The 9,781-nt window shown below is 36.4% G+C and overlaps 1 non-coding gene across 1 annotated transcript; it reads right to left on the bottom strand.

Moving 5' to 3' along the window:
* Positions 1-9,352: 9,352 nt before the first annotated feature.
* LOC127679449 (U6 spliceosomal RNA) lies at positions 9,353-9,459 on the bottom strand. The gene has a single exon (XR_007976762.1). It is a non-coding gene; the product is annotated as a U6 spliceosomal RNA (small nuclear RNA).
* Between the last annotated feature and the right edge of the window lie 322 nt (positions 9,460-9,781).

The following is a 9,781-nucleotide window of genomic DNA, read 5'->3' as shown; positions in this document are numbered from 1 at the left end:
CCTGCCTGTAACAGTCTGAGGCTGGAACAAATGGGTCAGTCATTTTGAAGCTGTCCTAGAAGCAAGTTTTGATGAAACAGCTATTGAGGTAGTCTGAGGTTAGATCTAGCAGAATGATGGAGTAAATATATCTCACCATCTCAGCATCCTTCTTAGGATCTTTGAGGGTGAATCTTGTTGGGACTGCTTTAACATATTGGTGTCTGGTTGTCTTTCTCTGTGAACATATAAACTGTCAAAGGTAATTTATGTTTCTGCATTAATACTTGTATGGAATGTGTGATGTGCACAGTTCAGCTGAAGATGATTCTCTGTTCTTTGAATAGGTAAGGCACTCTCTTCCTTTATAAGTTAGTTTGGACTATATAATCAAACTCTAATATAAATTTTAATCCATGCCATAGTGAAGAATGGCATGACAAGTCTTGAAGACTCTATAGCCAACAATATTTATTTGCTATGCTGAGCTGAAGTCGTGGCTGGAAGCATTTATGTCTCATCCAATTTCAGAGATATTCCCATGTAAAGGGATCAGCATATACTTCACCTGATTTGTAGTTCTTGGTTTCTTCCTTTATGAAGTTCATAGATCTTCAGGAGGGCTGCCTCAGCCAAACGTAATATTTGTTAATTTTGATGGAATCTATAACTTTTCTTCTCCTTTTGAAACAAAAAACAAAATCTTTTCCCCAACACATTTCCTGCTTTTCATTCTGAAGTTAGGGCATCCTCAAAATAGGTAGGACAGGCCATTGTAATTCAGAGGGTTTTTCTACAATCCAGTGTCTCTCAGCAGCTGTTGCTTTTTGTTCATTAGCATTTAAAAACATTAAAAGTCAGTAAAACTCTATGTAATCTATCTTTTGGGGTCTTTGTAACCCCCTTTTTCTATGTTAAGTATCTCTCTTAATATATGATTAGATCTCTCTACAACTGCTTGTCCCGTAGGATTGTGAGATATGCCAGTAACATGTTTCATGCCATAATATCTAAAATATTATTGTATTCTAATGGACACACATGTCAAATCATCATCAACTTCGATCTACAAAGGCATTCCAAGATGGCCATTGCTTCTAATAAATGTGCAATCTCAGAATCAGCCTTTTGAGAATTCAAGGCAGAAGCCCTTTGAAATTCTGATGTTTTAACACATGTATATATTTTAAAAATTTAAAATCTACAAAATGAAACATATAAGCCATTGTATAACATTGTTCTAAGGTGACTTCTTTAAACAGAATCTGTATTTTTAATTCAGTATATTGTATCTCTATGGGTTGCCATTATAATTTTTCAAGCCTTTGTGGATTTTTCTCATCTGGAACTACTTTTTTGCAGTTGTTATTAAGTTCCAGATTCTATTCTTCTTAAGAATCTTTATTCTGATTTAAAGAATACTCTAACCTTTGTTCTATGGTCTCCAATCTAGTAATCTATTCCCAGTCCTTTCCTTATCTAAGTCTGACTTCTTTTGATCTCTTATAATTGATATATAAAACTGTAATCATTATTGAAAAAGCTTGATGATAGGTGATCAAGACAGTGATCTTGCCTTGTAAAAATAACTTTGATTCTGCTGATGTAATTGTCATCTCAGAGGCTTACTGCTGAATAAGTTGATCCTTTCTAGCAGTATAGAAGAATGTCATCAGGGGTCATTTTATTGCTATATCTCTTTAGCAGAATAGGAGTATTTGGTTTTCCCCCAGGTCCCTGGCCTATCTTGTCTCAGATTATTGATCATCATTTTGCCATCATTGCCCTAACGTATCTTGCAGGTAGGATGCCATTTTAGATCAAAAGGTTTGTGGATGATTTGTGTTCATGTTTTTCTTTTGGTAGTGTGTAGAATACCTTCCTGTACCAAAGACAGTATAACATATACTGAAGACTCTGTATAGGTACCGGCTTAACTTCTTCACGTTCAATGAATTATGTAGGTGTATCTTCAAGAGTAGGGTCTGGCTCTCAGTTTGTGTAGACTAACCTATAGTCTTTACATTAACCTGGGTTGTTTGAGTTTCCATGGGACCCATTTGGTTAGCAACTCAATTAGATGTAACACATTCCAGTTGTGGAAACTTCATTTGGTGTCAAGGGATGTACAATTAATAAGTGTAGAGGAATTTTAATCCAGCAACTTGGCTGCTCTGGCAAGGGATCACATCCCTTTGAGTGTGTGATCCAGCTGGAATGACACATCTTTAATCCCTCTCAATGGAATACTGACATGGCCTTAGTGTATATCTTTAATCCTAAAGTTAGTTTGTAGAAGGAAGCAACCAAGTTTGAAAGTTACATCTAATTGCGGGATAGACAAAGGGATGAATCAGAGAAGGATTTGACAGAATGAGTCAGAGATAGGATATATTCAACTCTCATGTGACAGGAAACAGAGGCTAATTAACAGTAGCACAGAGTGAATCAAGAGTGGAGGGCAATTCAGTGAGTGCAGTTCAGTTGAGTGCAGAGCCATTCAGAGCAGTCCAGTTCATGGGGTTCAGAGGCATTTTTTTTAAAGCAGAGCAAGGCTGAGAGAAGCCAGTTTTATTAAGTCAGCTTGGAGAGATTTGAGCCAGATCAGCTGAATTGAACCAGCCAAGCAGAGTTCAGAAAGAACTAGAAAAGGTCAGCTTATTTAGCAGTAAGTCTCTAAGATGACAATTACATCTGGGGAATAAAAGTTATTTTTATAAGTAAAAAATCTTTCCCCGTTCTGTAGGGTGCTGCTTTGTCTGAATGACAGTACCCTTTTCCACACAGATGCTTTTCAGTTTCATAAGGTCTGTTATTGTTGGCTTTAGTGCTTGTGTTAACAGTATTCTATTCAGAAAGTCCTTTCCTGTGCCAATGAGTTCAAGGCTATTCCTCAATTTCATTGCAATTAGATTCAGTGTATCTGGCCTTGTGTTGAGGTCTTTGAACTATTCTTGGAGTTGAGTTTTGTGCACAGTGATAAGTATAGATCTATTTGAGTTCTTCTGCATACATCTGTTCAGCTTGATCAACACCATTTGTTGAAGAAACTTTTTCCCAGTGTTTATTTCTGGCTTCTTTATTAAAAACCATTTGTTCATAGGTGTGCAGATTTATGTCTAGGTCTTCAGTTTGGTTCTATTGATCAGCATGCCTGTTTATGTATCAATATTGTGTAGTTTGCATTTCTATAAATTGTAGTGCAACTTAAAATTGGGGATGGTGATACCTCCAGGAATTTATTATTCAATATTGTTTTAAACATTTGGATTTTTGGTATATTCATCGGAAGCTGAAAAGTACATTTTCACGATCTCTGAAGAATTGTGCTGGAATTCTGGTAATTGCATTGAATCTGTAGATTGCTTTTGGTAGGACCACCATTTTCACTATATTAATCCTACAGATCCATACACATGAGAGATCTTTCCATCTTCTAATATCTTCTTCAATTTCTTTCTTCAATATACGAGTCTTTTGCTTGCTTGGTGAGGGTTACTTCAAAATATTTTATATTATTTGAGGTTATTTTAAAAGGTGTTGTTTCCTTGATTTCTCAGTCCATTTGTCATTTGTATATAGGTGAGTTACTGATTTTTGTGAGTCAATTTTATATCCAGATACTTTGATGAATGTATTTATCAGCTGCAGGAGTTTCCTGGTGGAATTTTTAGGGTTACTTATGTATATTATATCATTTGCAAATAACAATACTTTGACTGTTTCCATATCCCCCACTTGTTTTCCTTCAGTTATCTTATTGCTCTAGCTAGACGTCAAGCTCTATAATGAATAGGTATGGAGAGAGTGGACAACCTTTGTCTTATTCCTGATTTAAGTGGAATTGCGTTGGGTTTCTCTACATTTAATTTGGTGTTGGCTATAGGCTTGCTGAAGATTTGGGAACATTTACAGGAAAACTGGTCTGTAATTCACTTTGTTGGATTTTTATGTAGTTTGGGTATCAGGGTAGCCATGGCCTCATAAAATGAGTTTGGTAATATTTCTACTGTTTTTGTTTTATGGAATAATTTGAGGAGTATTGTAATTAATTCTACTTTGAAAGTCTTAGAATCCTGTGCTAAAGCCACATGGCCCTGTACTTTTTGGTTGGAAGAATTTTAATGACTGCTTCTATTTCACTGTTAAAGTTCTCTTTAAATTACTTATCTGATCTTGATTTAACTTTGTTAAATGTTATACATTGAGGCAATTGTATTTCTTTTAGATTTCCTTTTTAGATTTTCCACTTGGTGGAGTACAGGTTTTTAAGTATGTCCTTATGATTCCGTGGGTTTCCTCATTGTTGTTATGGCCCCTTTTCATTTCTAATTTTGTTAATTTGGGCGTTCTTTCTCTCTGCCTTTTAATTTGGTAAGAGTTTGTCAATCTTATTTTCTTATAGAATCAATTCCATTGATTTGTGTTTTTGTTTTTTTGTATTTTATTGATTTCAGCTCTGAGTTTATTTTTTGCTGTTTACTCATTTTGGGTATGATTGTTTTTCTAGAGTTTTCAGATGTGTTAGGTTGCTAGTATGAGATCTCTCCATTTTTTTTTTTTAAATGTAGGCACTTAGTGCTATGTACTTGAAATTGCCTTCACTATACTCTGTAAGTTTGAATATATTGGATATTCATTTTCATTTAATTCTAAGAAGTCTTTCTTAATTTCTGTCTTGATCCATTTTTTTTATTCAGTACAGAGTAAAGTTTCCATGAGTTTACAAGCTTTTTGTTTATATTTAGTTTTAATCCTAGAAGGAGGGGGAGACTGTAGCAGGTGGTCTGCTACACAGTTAAGGATGAGACTGGGGAATTAGATTTGAAGGAGAGAAGGTAGAGGTTTGACAGTTAACCTACCTGCTTTCTTGGCAGAAGTGTCAAAGTGGTTTTAGTTTGTATTTTCTGGTGGGTAAGGATGTTGAATATTCAAAATATTTCTCAGTCATTTGTTTTTCTTTGAGAACTCTGTTAAGTTCCATGCCTCATTTCTTTTTTTCCTTCATATTCTAGATAGTAACATTTTGCCAAATGTATAGCTAGTAAAGAATTTTTATATTCTTTATGTTGTAGCTTCACTTAAATAGTGTCATTTGTTAGAAGGTCTTACTTTCATGGGTCTCATTTATCAATTGTTGGTCTCAATGCCTATACTATTGGGGTCCAGTTCAGGACGTCATTTCTTATGCCTGTAAGTTGAAATGTATTCCCTACTTTCTCATTTATCAGATTTATGTGATGCCTTATGTTGAGGTCCTTATCTGTTTGAAATTGAGTTTCAAGGTGAGAGGTAAGGATATAGTTTCTTCTTCTCCAGGTTGCTATCTAGTTTGATCAGACAGTTTCTTCTTGAAGTTCTTTTCCTTTTAGTGTGTATTTTGGGCCCTTTCTTAAAAAAATCAGATGGTCTTATATTTGTGTCATTAATTCTACTGTTCAATGTGTGTGATCAAGTCTATTGATCAATGTGTCTATTTTTATGTGAGTATTATATATTCATTACCATTGTTCTGTGGTATAATTGGAAAACCAGTGCCTTTACTGTTCAGAATTGATTTAGCCAGCCTAGATTTTTTTGGACTGCAATATAAAATTTCAGTATATATGATTTTTTCAATTTCTGTGAAGAACTGCATTGGAATTTTGATGGGGATTGTGTTGAATCTGTAGATTTCACTTTTCACCAAATTAATCTTACCAATCCATGAGCTTGGGAGATCTTTCCATCATCTGATGTCTTTATTTTTTTCATCAATGCCTTAAAGTTTCTATTATATAAATTTACTCCCTTGGAAAGATTTTTTCCAAGACATTTTTTGAAGTCTATTGTGCATGGAATTATTTTCTTGATTTCTTTCTTGATATGCTTTTTGTTTGCATGTAGAGGGTCTATTGACTTTTGTTTAGTAACTTTTATATGGCTACTTTGCTGAGTATGTTTATCAGATGTACAAGTTTTCTGATAGTCTTTAATGAATAGAATAATATCAGTAAAATAAAAAAATGTTGACTTACTTTCCTATCTGTATCCCCTTTATCTTTCCTTCACTTGGTTTACTGCTTTATCCAAGACTTCAAACACCATACAGAACTGGGATAGGCAGAATGGACATCCTTGTCTGGTTCTGAGTTTTAGTGGAAACATTTTGTGTTTTTCTCCATTTAGTATGATGTTGGCTTGTTATATATTGCTTTTTTATATTTATATGTATTCCTATATTCTAGATTGTCTAGAATCTTAATCATGAAGGGATGCTTGATTTCATTCTAAATTTTTCTGTATCTAATGAGATGATCATGTGGTTTGTGCCCACAAATCATTTTATGTGATTTATTGCATTACACATGTTGAAACTACTTTGCATTGCTGTGATGAATCTCAGTTGTGGTAGACGATCTTTTTGATGTATTTTATTGAGAATTTTTGTTACTGTGGTCATGATAGAGGTTTGGCCTATTTGAGGAAGTCTTTATCTAGTGTGGCTATCAGAGTAATACTTGCTTCATAAAATGAATTTAGAATTGTTTCTTACTACTGTATGGAGCAACTGGAAGATTACTGGTGAAATTCATCTATCAAAAGCTGGTAGAATTCTTTTTTTTTTTTGTGAGAATTTGTTCTTTTTGTTTTTTCTTTCTAAATTTAATATTAATTATTTTCTATATTCTTTGTTTACATTCTAAATGATTTCCCCTTTCCCAGATTCCCCCCTCCCCATGTGTCCCATAAACCTTCTTCTCTCCATCCATTCTCCAATCACCTCCCTCCCTTTTCTCTGTCCTTATATTCCCCTCGAATGCTAGATCAATCCTTTTCAGGATCAAGACCCTCTCCATACTTCTTCATGGGATTCATTTGTTATGTGATTTGTGTCTTGGGTATTCAGGGCTTCTGGGCTAATTAATATCCACTTATCAGAGATTGCATTCCATGTGTATTCTTTTGTGATTGGGTTACCTCACTTAGGATGATATTTTCCAGATCAAACCATTTGCCTAAAAATTTTGTGAATTCATTGTTTCTAATTGCTGAGTAGTATTCCATTGTGTAAATATACCACATTTTCTGTATCCATTCCTCCTTTGAGGGACATCTGGGTTCTTTCCAGCTTCGGGCTATTATAAATAAGGCTGCTATGAACATAATGGAGCATGTGTCTTTATTGCATGCTGGGGAATCCTTTGGGTATATGCCCAGGAGAGGTATAGCAGGGTCCTCCGGAAGTGTCATGTCCAGTTTTCTGAGGAACCACCAGACTGATTTCCACAGTGGTTGTACCATCTTACAGTTCCACCAGCAGTGGAGGAGTGTTCCTCTTTCTCCACAACCTCGCCAACACCTGCTGTCTCCTGAGTTTTTTTTTTCTTATTTTTTATTTTATTTTATTTTTTTAATTTACATTGCAAATGATTTCCCCTTTTCTGGGTCCCCACTCCCCGCAAGTCCCATAAGCCCTCTTCCGTCCCCCTATTCTTCCATCCACCCCTTCCCACTTTCCTGTTCTGGAATTTCCCTATACTCTTGCACTGAGTCTTTCCAGAACCAGGGCCCACTCCTCCATTCTTTTTGGACATCATTTAATTTGTGGATTATGTCCTGGGTATTCAAAGTTTCTAGGCTAATATACACTTATCAGTGAGTGCATACCATGATTGATCTTTTGAGACTGGGTTACCTCACTTAGTATGATGTTCTCCAGCTACATCCATTTGTCTAAGAATTTCATGAATTCATTGTTTCTAATGGCTGAATAGTACTCCATTGTGTAAATATACCACATTTTTTGTATCCATTCCTCCGTTGAAGGACATCTAGGTTCTTTCCAGCTTCTGGCTACTACAAATAGGGCTGCTATGAACATAGTGGAGCATGTGTCCTTATTGCATGCTGAAGAATCCTCTGGATATATGCCCAGTAGTGGTATAACAGGGTCCTCAGGAAGTGACATGCCCAGTTTTCTGAGGAACCGCCAGACTGATTTCCACAGTGGTTGTAACATCTTGCAATCCCACCAGCAGTGGAGGAGTGTTCCTCTTTCTCCACATCCTCGCCAACACCTGCTGTCTCCTGAGTTTTTGACCTTAGCCATTCTGACTGGTGTGAGGTGAAATCTCAGGATTGTTTTGATTTGCATTTCCCTAATGATTAATGATGTTGAACATTTCTTAAGGTGTTTCTCAGCTCTCTGAAGTTCTTCATGTGAAAATTCTTTGTTTAGCTCCATACCCCACTTTTTAATGGGGTTATTTGGATCTCTGGGTTCTACTTTCTTGAGTTCTTTGTATATATTAGATATTAGCCCTCTGTTGGATTTAGGGTTGGTGAAGATTCTTTCCCAGTCTGTTGGCTAATGTTTTGTCCTTTTGACAGTGTCCTTTGCCTTACAGAAACTTTGTAGTTTTTTTTTAAATTTTTTTTATTTGATATAATTTATTTACATTTCAGATGATTTCCCCTTTTCTAGCCCCCCACTCCCCAAAAGTCCCGTAAGCCCCCTTCTCTTCCCCTGTCCTCCCACCCACCCCTTCCCACTTCCCCGTTCTGGTTTTGCCAAATACTGCTTTACTGAGTCTTTCCAGAACAAGGGGCCACTCCTCCTTTCTTCTTGTACCTCATTTGATGTGTGGATTATGTTTTGGGTATTCCAGTTTTCTAGGTTAATATCCAATTATTAGTGAGTGCATACCATAATTCACCTTTTGAGTCTGGGTTACCTCACTTAGTATGATGTTCTCTAGCTCCATCCATTTGCCTAAGAATTTCATGAATTCATTGTTTCTAATGGCTGAATAGTACTCCATTGTGTAGATATACCACATTTTTTGCATCCACTCTTCTGTTGAGGGATACATGGGTTCTTTCCAGCATCTGGCAATTATAAATAGGGCTGCTATGAACATAGTAGAGCATGTATCCTTATTACATGGTGGGGAATCCTCTGGGTATATGCCCAGGAGTGGTATAGCAGGATCTTCTGGAAGTGAGGTGCCCAGTTTTCGGAGAAACCGCCAGACTGATTTCCAGAGTGGTTGTACCAATTTGCAACCCCACCAGCAGTGGAGGAGTGTTCGTCTTTCTCCACACCCTCTCCAACACATGCTGTCTCCTGAATTTTTAATCTTAGCCATTCTGACTGGTGTAAGATGAAATCTCAGGGTTGTTTTGATTTGCATTTCCCTAATGACTAATGAAGTTGAGCATTTTTTAAGATGCTTCTCCGCCATCCGAAGTTCTTCAGGTGAGAATTCTTTAACTCTGTACTCCATTTTTTAATAGGGTTGTTCAGTTTTCTGGAGTCTAACTTCTTGAGTTCTTTATATATATTGGATATTAGCCCTCTATCTAGTGTAGGATTGGTGAAGATTTTTTAAAAAATATGGAACGCTTCACAAATTTGCATGTCATCCTTGCGCAGGGGCCACGCTAATCTTCTCTGTATCGTTCCAATTTTAGTATATGTGCTGCCGAAGCGAGCACGAAACTTTGTAGTTTTATGAGTTCCCATTTGTCAATTCTTGATCTTAGAGCATAAGCTATTGGTGTTCTATTCAGGAACTTTTCCCCTGTGCCCATGTCCTCCAGGGTCTTCCCCAGTTTTTTTTCAGTTAGTTTCAGTGTGTCAGGTTTTATGTGGAGGTCCTTGATCCATTTGGAGTTGAGCTTGGTACAAGGAGATAAGAATGGATCGATGCGCATTCTTCTGCATGCTGACCTCCAATTGAACCAGCACCATTTGTTGAAAAGACTATCTTTTTTCCACTGGATGCTTTCCGCCCCTTTGTCGAAGACCAAGTGATCA

Source organism: Apodemus sylvaticus, chromosome 2 (genome assembly GCF_947179515.1).
Source record: "Apodemus sylvaticus chromosome 2, mApoSyl1.1, whole genome shotgun sequence".
NCBI classification, from domain to species: domain Eukaryota; kingdom Metazoa; phylum Chordata; class Mammalia; order Rodentia; family Muridae; genus Apodemus; species Apodemus sylvaticus.
Note: the sequence above shows the minus strand (reverse complement) of the source record. Positions and strands in the feature narration are given on the sequence as shown.